This window comes from Rissa tridactyla, chromosome 3 (assembly GCF_028500815.1).
Source record: "Rissa tridactyla isolate bRisTri1 chromosome 3, bRisTri1.patW.cur.20221130, whole genome shotgun sequence".
Lineage (NCBI taxonomy): Eukaryota > Metazoa > Chordata > Aves > Charadriiformes > Laridae > Rissa > Rissa tridactyla.
In genome coordinates, this window is record NC_071468.1 from 26,741,056 (window position 1) to 26,754,606 (window position 13,551).

The window sequence follows — 13,551 nt, forward strand, 5'->3', positions numbered from 1 at the left end:
TAAATGGGAAGCCTAGGAGAAGTCCAGTGACTTGATGAGAGAAAGATCTGTTGCTTCTCTGTTTGTTTCACCTGGAACTGTTAGGAGAGGGAGGATAAGGTGTTAGAAAGCTGAGAGTGTATATAAATCCCAAGGCTTGAGTGTTTTATTCATCAGTGGCTCATCCCTAATATTGTTTGGCTGTAGACCAAAGTTCCTACCTGATAAGACAGGATGTAAAACTCTTAAGTAATCCATCTACTAAACAGCACAAGCCAGATTTTCCTGGTTTTGCATACATAAACAGTTTGTCCCTGCGTTTTTATTCTGGTTTGTTTAGACAGATCTCAAATTTAGGTGTTGCACTATGTGGTCGTCCACAGGAGAGAGGCACTGAACCTCCAGTGAACTCCATGGGCCTCCCACCCACAGACCCCCGAAAGCACCAGGTCCCAGTGCAGCACATTCCTTCATAGAGAAAATATGTCAGATGCTCAATCAGCCCAAACTTAATCTTTTTCTGCGTTCAGCCTCCCAGCTATGGGGATATAGCTGTTTTAGGCAACCTGGAAAACTGCCTCTCCTTCCTAAAGCCTTTACATATTCACATAGTGAACAAAAGACTTTTCTTCAGTGTTAGAGCCATCCCAGTGTACTTGTGACTTTTCTAAACTGTTCGTTCATTGCCAGTAAAGAACTACCCCCCCCCCCCCCCCTCCCCGGGAAAATGCATGTCCCATCTCTAATAAGTTTATTTGTAAGTCTGATTGACGTATGATGGGACAAAGTTAGACTGACAGTGAGTGTTTCATTGATGTGAAATTTTACACCATATCTGGACATAGTATATACTTGGTTTATGATCCAGCTGGGCATGCTTGTTAGTTATTGTTGAGGTCAATCAAAGTGTAATTGTAACATAGGGAAAGACGGTCCCAGGGCTACAAAGATTTGTTTCCAACAGCTGCTATTCATTATTCATTAAACTCTACCTTCTGTTTTTGAAATTAATAACCCTTGGCCTTCTAACAAGGCATCAGACTTTGATTTTTAAATCTATATTCTTAAAGATGCACTAGTTTCATCCGCAGACAAGTGAGAGCACAAAGCACTTTAGCTAGTAATAGTAGTTGGCTGCAGAATTTAGTATTTCTGCTTGTGGAAAACCAGATGTGAGTTAATTAACCTGAAATTTACAGGCACTGTATGCTGGATGTGAGAGAACTGACTGGTGTACAATAAACCCCAAACTTATGGAAGTCAGGGGGAACACTTAAAACTTCAGTTAAATAAAATTGCATGAAAATTAAGGCTAAGTACCGTATCACAAGTCTACAATGGGGGAATATCGGCTTAAACAGAGTTTATTCAGATTGGCACTTGCACCTCCATTAAATAAGCGATTTTCCAACTTGCATTTGCCATTTTGTGTCGGAAGTAGAGCACAGGCTTTGGCTCAGGACGATGGCGGAAGGAAGCACGTGATACTTGTCTTGTGAATTCTGTTCCTGTGTCCCCGTGGATGTCGCTCCACTGATTTGGCACATGGGAAAGGTCTCAGGACAGCTTTGGAGCGTGGCTGGGGACAGGGACAGTCCTGTTAAGCTCCTGTGCAGCTTCGTTTGTTGCTGCTGAGCTATGGAGGGACCTGGAAATTGTGGATGCAGTCCTCCTGTGCTTATATGACAAACCGTGTCGTCTTGGGAGTGCTTTCTGTAGCTGAGTGACGGATGTGGTTTTTGATTCCGTGAACCACAGAAAGAAAGCAGTGATATCTATGAGTGACTTGTTTGAATGAAAGCTGTAATTCTTGAATTGCAATATTAGGTGTCTTGTCCACTGCAAATTTCTAAACTCTGCAACAGTTAGTGACTACTGCTTCAACTGATCTCAGAACAAAGCAGTCAAATGTATAGCTATCTGTGATATTATAGGATTAAAAGACAACTTCTTTAATTAGCTGCAAGGAAACTTTGTGATGTGCCTATACCCACCTATCTATATATTTGCAAAGAAAAATTTTTTAAAAAACATTTACTTTTTTTCAGTGGAAAAACAATCTGATGAGGGAAGACATTCTCTTTGAATTCCACCCTACCAAACCTCCACTGGAACAGACAAAAATTTTCTAGGGTTCATGACTAGACAACACCATCTTTGTTGAGATTTCTATTGTTGTGAGACACCCACCTGCTTGAAGAGCGGTGCCCTTTCACTGCAGCATCCTACCTATACATTGGTGGTGGGCGACTGTGGCAGGACTCATTACTCTCTCTGAGACATTTTGCCTTCCAGACGTGTTGGGCACCATCACTGAATAGGGGAGTTTTAAATCCTATGTATAGCAACGGGCCCTATGTCTCTTTCTCCAAAACGTCAGACTACTCTAAATTGGCATGAAACAAACTTGTGACAGTTACAATTCCCCTCCAACAGTTATTACAAGTTTTAACAAATTCTAGTAGTGAGCAGCCCAACTTGTGCTTAAGTTTCTTCTTGAGTTTTACGTCAAAGTCTGTGGAAAACTTATTTCAGTTGACTTCAGAGGACTCTGGGTCTACTCCAGGCACATTTTCCCCATTTCATCGCCTTGTCATCACAAAGGGGTAATACACTGTGGCTAAAATATGTACAGGACGTTGTTTTGAGGCTGGGTGTCTCAGTGCAGGCCACCTATGGGAAATATGATTACGTTAACTGTGACGCATGATCATAAGACCGGTAACTATCGGTACACCGATAGTGTATCATGAAGTTAATTAAAATTTGTCAAGAGTTGTTAAAGCAGCCATCTCCCTATTCTCTGAATCAGTCTCTCATATCCTTTTCTTTCCTGTGTAAATTCCACTACTTATTCAGGTGGGGTACTTTAAACCATCACTAAATGTTACATTTATGACACATTTCTAAGCAAACATTGGGATATCCATTGTACATGAGCATGTTTCCTCGGCTCTGCCGGCCTTGTTGGGCAGCTTATCTACTGTTCTCCCTAAGTCTGACCTTTCATGTTTAGTTACTTTAAAGACACTAGAAAACCAACTATCTACTCAATTTCCTTGTAGCTTGGGGGTAAGGTTAAAATATCATGTAGCTACCGTATGTTTGACATTACACAGCCACAACTGATAAGCAAATATTTTCTTTTTAAATACACAGTACATTTTGCATGAGTACATAACAAGTATTCTCATTCCCATTCTTTGTCCTGGAGAAGGCCTCGTGTTGTCAAATATAAAAAGTTGCCACTGGTGTTTATCTTACTAAAGCTGTTCACATCGATTGGTTCTGCCTACTCCATATTTCAAAGCAAAGTGATGGGGAAAGGTCGTACAGATTGCCCTTCTCTTCAGTTCTTGGCTTAAGGGTGTCCTGTTTGTAATTAAGGAACAATTTCTTTTGTGATGGTAGTCAGGAATTTTTTCTTTCTTTTCTCTCTTTCTCTTTTCTTCACATAATATTTGGAAAGGTATGTGGAAGTCAGAGAACAGTTAATACAGTTGGAAAATTTCTTGCTACAGAGGTAGTTTGGTGGTTTGTTGTTTTTTTGTTGGTTTTTTTTTTTTTGAGAAAATCTGAAATAGCTTCTGTGTTGTGTATTCAAATTCGAATCCATACAGTATCAGAGCAGCAAATTTGGAGGTAAAGGGCTGAATGCGAAGGTTTTGATTGCAAGGCCATCTGGCATTATTATGAAAAACGTTCTTGAATGCTTAAAAGAAACCTAAACCACATTGCTCAGTAGGTGCTGACTCCAATGAAATTGAACCATCTTGGTGCAGGTTTGTTGTCTGACTGTTGGAGAGCCTGTGGGAAAATCAGCTATTTCTATACTGATGAAGTGCCTGTGGCTGAGAATCATGATTTTAAGGAAAAAATGTGAAATGGAATGTCTGGCGCATTGGAGCAAAATATTTAAATTTTTTTTTTTTTAAAACTTCTTGCAAGGTTCATGCAAGATGTACCTTTTTAGAAGACCAGAAACAGATAGCGAGTATAGTGTTGCTCCAGTCTCATCCTAGAGGGATAGACACCGAAGAAAGATAAATTCTACTTGCTGTCACAAAATGGTCTGAAAATGTTTGGGCAACACAGAGAAATAAGCTTCTAGAGAATATGGAGGCTGGTATTACTTGGGTCGATCCGCTGAAGCCCGAGTTTTTAGATTTCTGTGAAACTCAATTTGTTTGCCTGCTTTACTTAAAATCTATGTGCTGCATTTGCTTACAGGCTTTGCTGCTCGGATGGAACCGAAGGGATTAGCAATGGGATGTAAGGGCTTTTCTATCTAGGTCAGATTGGATTTAGCACTGACTGAAAATGACACCGGTTGTTTAGTATTCTGGATCAAATGTACAGTGGCCAGATTCATAGCAGTCTGGGTCATCTGAGGTCATAGTGCAGCTAAAGTTGAGAAAACATAGCCAAAGCTGAAGCAGCGTTTTCAGACTGCGAATCGGGGAAGAACAACACTGACTGTTCCCACACAAGGTTTAATTCGTATGTATTTCCTCTTCCTTTTTTGAGGCTGAACACTTTATTCCTAGATGCCACATGTAATGCATTTACAAACTAGGAAGGTGTGCATCAGGCCAGGCATAAATCTGATGAATTGTTTTTAGTTTGAATTCTGCAGTCTGAATTGCTTTGTCACTACTCCGAATCAAGAGTCTGTTTCTGAGGTTGTGTCAGCAGGTTCAAAAGGTCCTCCTTTAGGATCTGGGGGAGGGGAACAGGAGATCTTTTTTATCTTTTCACTTTGGACAAGTTTTTTTTTAAATGAAAGAAAAAATAATTAGGAATGAAACAGGTGGCAGGCAGCTTCCCAGAACTTCCCACCATGCCGTGCTGGAGCTCCTGCCACAGACACCGTCTCTCATCCACCCGAGGGACTGTGAAGGGAGCACACAGACAGTCAGGAAAAGAAAGGGAAGATGGAGTCAATGTCATGTTAATCTTCGGTGTGGATGTTTCTACCCTTCCCTTGGTTCAGCAGAGAAGGGAATTGGAAAGAAAAAGGAACCAGTTTCTGCTTTGGAACCAAGGACCTGCCTGCACAGCAGTTCGGTAGCTTGTGAAAGGCAAATGCTGTTTGCCCTGGTCTCCTTATAGAATCGTAGAATGTGTTGGGTTGGAAGGGACCTTTTCAAGGTCATATAGTCCAACCGTCCATTCCCCCCCCCCCCTTTTCTTTTTCTTTTCTTCAGTGTTTAAGGAATTTCTATTAAACCAAGAATTTTGTAATCCAAACTGCCAATCACACAGAACCACACAGAATCACAGAATGGTTCAGGTTGGAAGGGACCTTAAAGACCATCTCATTCTAACCCCTCTGCGGTAAGCAGGGACACCTCCCACTAGACCAGGCTGCTCAAAGCCCGATCCAGCCTGGCCTTGAACACTTCCAGGGATGGGGCATCCATAGCTTCTCTGGGCAACCTGTTCCAGTGTCTCACCACTGTTCAATCACCATCCAATCGCCAGGCTGGGTTACTTCCATCATGAGTGTGGGAGAAGGTTTGTGCTGTAATGCACTGGGTGACAGCAAACAGCCCAAACCCAAAAGATTGGGGATTTCAATTTTGTTATCTGACTTCTACATACCAAGCCGGGTGTATCCACTATGCTTGTTGCTGTGGTATCTGAGAAGTACAATTCATTTCTTGTTTGAAATAGTGGAGCCCTGATTCAAGGTCTTTGTTTTTTATTGGTGAAGTAGTTCAATCATGCAAAAATTAACCTCCTAAGATTTATAAATTTGGCAAAGTATGGGTCCTTCTCTGTAACTGAGATCTTTTTCATGTCATGGGACAACGAGCCTCAGTGACTTTGCAGTTGCAGACAGGCTGAGCTGTGTTGGTAGAGCATTTCCTGTTTCAGTCAGATGAGATGTCATAAATCTTCATTCTCTCTGTGATAAATTGTGTGTTAATGAAGATAGAACTTGCTTTGATATGAAACCAAGTTAAAAGAAGAATTCTTCTGATGAGACAAACCCAGAGATAATGAAAATAGCAAATTAGGGTACAGGGGAAATGATGGATTCTCAAGAGGAATTTTTGCGTGGACAATGACAATTGTGTACAGCTATACTTGAATATTGTTAACATTTGAGTTAAGATCTAAGGGGTGCATATAAAAGCTACTGGTACAGATAATTGCTGAAAAATTTAGTGCTGTATTTTGGGCACAAGGTGGATTTCACTATAAGCACGCCTCCACTGTTCCCATAAAACACAGCCTGTCTCTGTAGGTATAGTACGTCTTGCCTTATTCCACAAAAAGGGTCTGCAAATGAGTAACTGAAAGGTAGAAGGGATAATTCAGCCAAAATGCTGTGTGTGGGGTTCACTTTGCTGCTCTCACCGGTCTCATGTGCAGTGTGTCAAGAAATGAGCCCTCACGTTAGCTGACTCACTGCTGCATTTTTCCAGTTTTATGTTGATGTAACACCGTGGGAGTGACCTCCAAGCGTTTTCTCTCTTGTGTCTCATCGAGGCATTTATTAAGCATCCAGTCATCTTATTACCTGAGTGCCTTTCAGTCCTGTGCGTAAGGCTGGCAGCTCTGACAAGGGTAGAGCGTGGGTTGCTGTTGTATATCCAATGCATCTTCAGGACCAAAACGTTCAGAGCTTGGTGGTAGGCAGAAGATATCTTGAGACCTGCAGATCGGTCACATGCGTCCTAGCATAAAGCACACTGAAATAACTAGGGACTTTACTACAGACTGAAAGGTCACCTTCAATAACAATTATTCCCTTTTTACAGCTCACCTTCAGTCACGATCAAGCTGCATGTTTTTGTGTCGCTTTCATTTCTCCCACTGATATTGGATGTTTTAAGGAGGTAAACCCTGGCCTCGTCTTTCATTCTGTCAAATGCTGAACATCAGACCTGTACTTGAATTATCAGTTGCATGTGGATTATGTTACCTGTCTCCGTTCTGTTCTGTTTCTGTTTTCCATATGATACAGCTGGTGTAGGGTTTTTTATCATATAAAAGCTATAACCTGGAAGAACCAACATTAATTTCCTCTGGAGCCTTATGAAAAGTATCAAGGGTGCGCCTGACTTGTGGTGACAGAGCTTTTCAGCATACTCTGAGAAAGAACTGCTTCTGGGCACACATGGCAGCCAGATATAACTTACACGCACAGCGGCGTACGTATAGTACTAGTTCATTAACTTTCCCTTCATGAATCTGCTAACCAGATACTTTACTAGCACTTTTAATGTACCATCGCATGTCTGGGGTCAGATACTAGTAATACCCAGCTGCAGGTCAGGCTGAGTTTCCATACGACCTCAAACACTAGTGATTAGGTGAAAGCTTAATACCTTTAGAGTCTTGTAAACCCTCTGTCTCATATATTACATCAGGCATTCATGAAAGGGAAGACAGAATAAATTAGTCAATGTAAAATGTATCTGGAAGCCTAAGATAATCCTATAATTCCCAATATTATCCCTAATAACGTGACCCTAGAACCGGTGATGAAATGGAGCAACGAGGTCATTGCATGCCAGGGTTCAGATAAGATCTTCTGTGGATTCTTTCCTGCAAAATCTACCCAAAAGAAGTGGAAAGTAATTTGAAAAAACTCTTGAAAGCAGTCTTTAGCCTGAAGGGATTAGGAGCTCACAGATGAAGATGATGTTCCTCAGTCTCCCTGAAAGAAAATCTTTGCTGAGACAGCCTCAAATCACGGCAAAGAAATCAATATAATTCAGGAACCTGGGGTCTGTTTTATCAATTCCCAGACACAAGGCAGCAGATATTGGGTGTGATTAAGAAATGGTGCAAGGGGACTTTAAATGGACCCTGTGTGGGCAGCTGATTGAAAAAGCTTCTGGAAAGGACATGGCATCTGGGCTTGGTTTCTGGGAAAAGGAGAGCAGCTTTTTGGAGTTCCCTTTATCTTCCTCCCAGAGCCGCAGCAAAGGCGGTGAAGGTGTGAGGTGGCTCTGAGAAGGGATCACAGCCGTGCAGGGGTCCTCAGATGGAGTGCTTGCACCCTGGCCTGGTGAGCCACCTGCTTGTGGCTCCTGTGTCCTCTGGCCTGTGTGGTGTCAGCTCTGCAGCAGAGGCCTCTTCATGACTGCAGTGCTTTTTTCTTTTTGTGTAGGACAGGTACCATCATCAGGAGCTGACAGATAGAAAGGGAAAGGGGGAAGTGGTTGGTGTGAAGGCTTAGCTGATGTTCAGCCCATCCTGTGCCCACAGCTGTGTGTGGAGGAGAGGGGCGCCTGTGACCATCTGGTTCTTGGGATCCTGGATGGCTGTCCCAGCAGCTGGGACAACAGCAGTCTGATGGGCAGGCCACCAAAAGTGCGGTGGCACATGACCTGAGCTGAGAGGGGAGACTCTAAAACCAAGAAAAACTTCTTTCTTGTTTTCTCTTTGCAGACAGAAGAGAGGTACCAGAGCAGAATTTGACGGATCCCAAGGTGTCTACTTACAAATTAGTGGTGCTGGTGATGTCTGGGGCTTAGTACCACGTAGTCTTCCTTGAAACCACTCCCTGTTTGTTCTTCCCATAGGATCCTAGGAGGAAGGGTAAACAAGAATTTCTTGTTCCCGCTGGAGTAGACTATGAACGCAGGAGGACTTTCTGTGATTTTCTCTGGAAAGGAACTGCGGTTGGGACATATGGTCTTTTAATTTGGAAAAATCTTATATTTTCCAGGGTGCTTGCCATAAGTCAGGGAGAGTTTGGGCTCACGGCAAAGATGGGTGGGTGGAAAAGCTGTTTTTTGTTTGGTTTGTTGTTGGTTTTTTTTTTTTTCCCCTCCAGTTTGGGCTCTGACACACAATGTTTCACTCTGTTGTTTGAGATTTTGCCACTAAAACCTTGGGAAAAAAGGAACCTTCTTCCCCATTGCAAGGCTGGTATTGTTTGGGATGCCCTGCTGGGCTTCTGAAGAGAAGTGATGACAGACACCCTGTGACAGACGTAAAAACCAGCTCTAGAATCTGAACAGCAAATCAAGCATGTGAGCAAAAGCTATACTGACTTGTGTGTGTCTTCATCATCGCCTGCCAGCTTGAGAACAGGCTATGCAAGTATAGCACATTAAATGCTTCTTGGCTGCTTTGAATAACTGAAGAGAAATGTGAAAGGTAACTTACAACGATGAAATATATAATAGTGCAGTTTCTGGAGAAACAATGCAATGTAGGGATATGGAGATCCGAGCTGTAAAAGGCTGGAAGTCAGATAAGCCACCAGGGATTCACTTTTACCATAGTGAGAAGACTCCCAGTCCTCAGTACGGATGTGAGACGTCTACGCCCAATCAGAAAGAGCTGAGCTCCTTAGACAAATACAATTAGATCGTTAAAGTTAAATGCCTGGCTATATCATTAACTTTATATTGTAATAATAAAAGGGGAGTGAGAACCTCCTGTAAAAGAGTCAGATGATGTGCTATTCCCAACCTGTGATTCCTACGGATTATGGGCAGAGTTGCAGCCAACGCACGGCGCAGTTCCCACGTGAACAGATCTGGTTTCAAAATCACCGCTAGGAAATAAACACAAGAGTCTCAGGCAAGTGAGCTCCAGTCCAGTTTGGTTTGACAGCACGTAAACATTTCCAGTGCTGCGGGGCCCGAGGGGGCGTTGTGTTCGGACCTTGCCTCATCTGAGAGCAAAAGGATGAAGTAGTAGCTACGTTCATGGCAACCGAAGAGCGGGAGCAGAGAAAGAGCATAGGTCTAGCATGGATAACGCAGGCTTGGTTAATTGGGGGATGTCTGGGATATGGAGAGGCAGCCTCGAGGAGGGTGGCAGTAGCAGCTTTCACTCCCCATAGTGAAGGGAGCTGTGTCTGCTAGATCTACCCATGCTGAAGGAAGAGGAACCTTAGACTACCGTACCTTGTCAGATCAAACAGCAAAATTTGGTCACTTAGCACACCTGAAAATGCTTGTCAGAATCTTATTTTTCTGTTTTTCCTGTTTTGAGCTTGATAACCAAATATACTTGCATACTTACAAGTTCTACAGGGGTTAATTCATTGGGACTACCTTGGGGATAGAAATATTTGGAAGCACTGGAATTCCTGTTTCTCCAAGTGTGAGTGGATGTTATCTGTTCATGTCCGACTCTGTCTTTGATATCGTCAGATGGAAGGTGATGGTGACGCCCCAAGCCGTTTCATGCCAGCCATATATCACCGTTCTGGCACCAGTCCTCCTTTGACATCTGACCTGAGTACTATCAGTTGCAGTGCATTTAATTGCCTACAAAAGCCAGCTTTTTGCTGCAGGGAATACCATTTCCTGTAGCTCCTGGCAGGCCCAAGGGGCCAGAGAACTCTCTGGGCGGGGCTCTCCCCTCGAGAGTGTCCGAAATGCCTGTTTCCATTGTAGAAGAGGCCCTCTTTGCTCATGTGTAGCTTGCACCTTTGAGGGCAGCTCAGCTTTGCACAGGGGACAGGATGGATAGCACTCACGGGATGAAGGAACAGTTGCTCAGTGTCTCACTTTATTATTTCATGGTTTTCCCCAGCTCATCTGGGTCATATATGATTCCAAAGTATCCTTTATATATAAAGCTTTCTCTTTTTGTGGACTTTTCTACAGTGGTGATCATGAAGTTATCTGAGACTTTCATATCAATGCATACATTTTTACCCTGCCCCCGTGAGGTGAGAAAATGGCCCAAACCAGTGGTAGAGGGGATTAAGACTGCAACAGGGATGTTGAGAGTCTCCAATAATTTCAGCTGGTTTTGTGAGGGATTTGCACCCTAGACAAATGTAGTTCAGACTCTTACCCCAAGGTGAGACTCCCAGAATTGGTGACCATTGGTGGGGAACTGGGAGTACCTGAGCTGCCTAGAGCCACCTGAAAGCATTGCCCATCAGCAAGGGTAAACTTGGATGGCTGAGAGCAGCATTCGTGTGCCCGAGCCCTGAAATGGCTGTCCCTGCATTCACTTTGCACCCTCCAGTCTTCCCAGCAAAAAGGCGGAACGAGGAAGAAAGCAACAGAGACATAAAAACCCGTGAGTCGTAACTAGGCAGTTCATCTCTGTGGGTTTTTTGAAAATCTCCCCCAGCAGTGTCAATGTTCAGTAGGGATTTTGTTCGGCCCCACTGATAATAATACAAACTTTTGTTTCCCCGCTACCTTCAGCTGGAACTTCATCAAACCTACTGACCAAATCCACGTCATTTTGTGCACCAAAACACTCTGAGTGCTCAAGTTGAGAGCCTTAATGCTCTGACTTAAATTTTTTTTTGTAAGTGTATACTCTTTTTAGTGTGATTCCTGGGGAGCTTTGCACAAAACCCTTCTCCCTACACATTCGTGATACAGACTCCCATATCATCAGCCAACAGGTCTGAACTGTTGGAGCCAAGCATAAGCCTGACTCATGTGAGGCAATATGCTCTCAGACTGAAGATGCCACAGTCTTTCTGAAAACTTGGGAAAGACTCTCTAAGAGCACTAAATTGTGAGAAAAATCAGTACAGGACATCCCATCCTCGCAACAAGAGTAGTAGCTGAAAAATTATTTTTGCCAATGGGCTTCCCACTTAGATGCAAACAGGGGAGGGCTTCTGGTTCCCGACTGAGGTTTATTGGCATATGAGAGTGGGATGTTTCTTTCAATATGGTCCTGACAATAACATCTACTAAGTCCCATTTGGCACGGCTCACAGAATAACGTCTGCCAGTTGACCTCACCTGGACCACTGGAATTTTTGCCCTACGTTTTGAAATTATCTATTCACTATATGTGTTTTTTTTTTCTTTTTGAAAATTGCAGAATTACTCTATTTCTGTTCACGCTGAGGAATATAAACACATAAGGAAAAATTTTGCTTTTTTTCCAGACCTCATTATTTAATGCAAACAGTTTTGTCTGTCTGAGAACACCACTTCCACTGAGGCCCAGTAACTCGGTGCTGACTTTGCTTTTAAGCCATATTTCGTCTAATGTTGGGAGAGAGCATACTTCTCTGCTCCTCTATAGCGAAAGCTCATAAAGAGAAAAGACTGAGCTTTTCTTGCTGACAGAGTACTTTGGAAATTTAGGTTTTGAGGCTTATATTTTTAATATTACCATCCCATGAAAGTAAATAGATAATTAGCACTTTTTTTTTTTTTTCTTTTGCAGGGGAAGAAATGGCAAAGGGGAATGAGAGAGAGGCCCAGATCTCAGCCTGACAACAGCAGTCTCTTGAAAGAGGCACTGTGGTGGGCAGTTTCAGTATGGTGATTTGTTTGATCTATTATAAAATCCTCTCTACCACTGTGTAGCTACCACCCACTTATATTTATTATGCAGTTTTATTTTTGCTTGGTAATATTTTTCTTGTGTTTATTTTAAAAGGTCTACATTTTGTGGTGACAGTCTCCCATTTTCCAAATTAACTGCTAGCAGATGTTGCTGTGTGGTGTGAAGCACACACAGCAGCTTAAACCGCCAAGGTCTGGATACTGGCTTAGAAAAAAAAAAATCTTTGTGTTATTAAAGCAAGCTTCAGGAGTGTCTATAAAGTGCTTATGTAGAATCTTATTCAGAAAATAAATTACTGTTGTTTTTATAGCTTTTACATGGTTTTAGTGGTTGGAATTACTGCTGAAACCTAACAAGTCCATACCATGCTTTAAGAAATGAAATATCATTTGAGCTGTGTTGTTTAGGAAAGCAATAGCTGCTGATACGTTATGTATAGGCAAATGCAGGTAAGTTGTACTTAAAGCTACAACTGCTTAGTATTGTCCCTTAAAGTCTCTGCTATTGCCGCACATATCTGCTAAACCATAGGTTTTGGAGTGAAAAGCTTCAGTGTGAGCAGAGCACTTTGAGTAGGCTACTTTTGAAACTGTTGCTGAAAATGATATGGAGAAATGGGGGTTTGTGCTTTTCCCTTTGGAATGAGGTATTGCAATTTGGCTGGGGCATCGTCCCGTTGCCAGGGATGTGCTGTTTTGCTGCCTCTGTGAAATTTCACCCAGTTTTGGACAAACCACGCGTTTGTGAGAAGCTGAGGTTGCAGAGTGACTTGCTAGGCAGGTAACTAACCTGTCCGGACCACTTATGTATCATGCTACAATTGCTCATCCAGGTAACTAGGCAAGTTATAAGCGCTCACTGCTCTCCCTGCCTTTCATGAGTAGGTCAAGAGAGAGAAATAAAGGGGTTTACAGTGCAGCAAGTAATTAACTGTCGAACTCATTGCTGGGGTGCTCAGGGGGAAGCGTGGCTGGTGCCGCTGTGGCTCCATCACAGGTTTTTAAGATCTGTTTGTGCGAGTGTGAGTTAGGAACGACACAGGTACAGTTGGTTCTGCATTAGAGCAGGGAGATGGGCTAGAAAACCTCTAAAGTTTCCTTTTAAATCTAGCATTCTCTGCCTTGCTCTGTAGCCTCCCTCAAAGAGACGGGAGGGTCACCCGTGTTTGCCCCGTTCGGTTCGCTACTGCAGGAGAGCCGTCCGCTAGATGTCACTGGTACTTCGCTGAAATAAGGTATAAAAAAAGCCTTTTCTGGTAGGCCGTTAGAGACGATGCACAGGTGAGCTGGCACCGTGCTTGCACCCCTCTCAGCGCCG

General features: G+C 43.0%; 1 protein-coding gene across 2 annotated transcripts in view; it reads left to right on the top strand.

Annotated features, from left to right (window-relative positions):
- The window catches only part of BICRAL (BICRA like chromatin remodeling complex associated protein), a 93,764-nt gene that overhangs the window by 64,162 nt on the left and 16,051 nt on the right, over window positions 1–13,551 (top strand). For both annotated transcript variants that reach the window (XR_008465552.1, XR_008465556.1), the window contains exons 15-16: window positions 8,389–8,975; window positions 12,112–12,204. The gene's annotated coding sequence lies outside the window, so the exon portion shown is untranslated. The remainder of the gene's footprint in view (window positions 1–8,388; window positions 8,976–12,111; window positions 12,205–13,551) is intronic.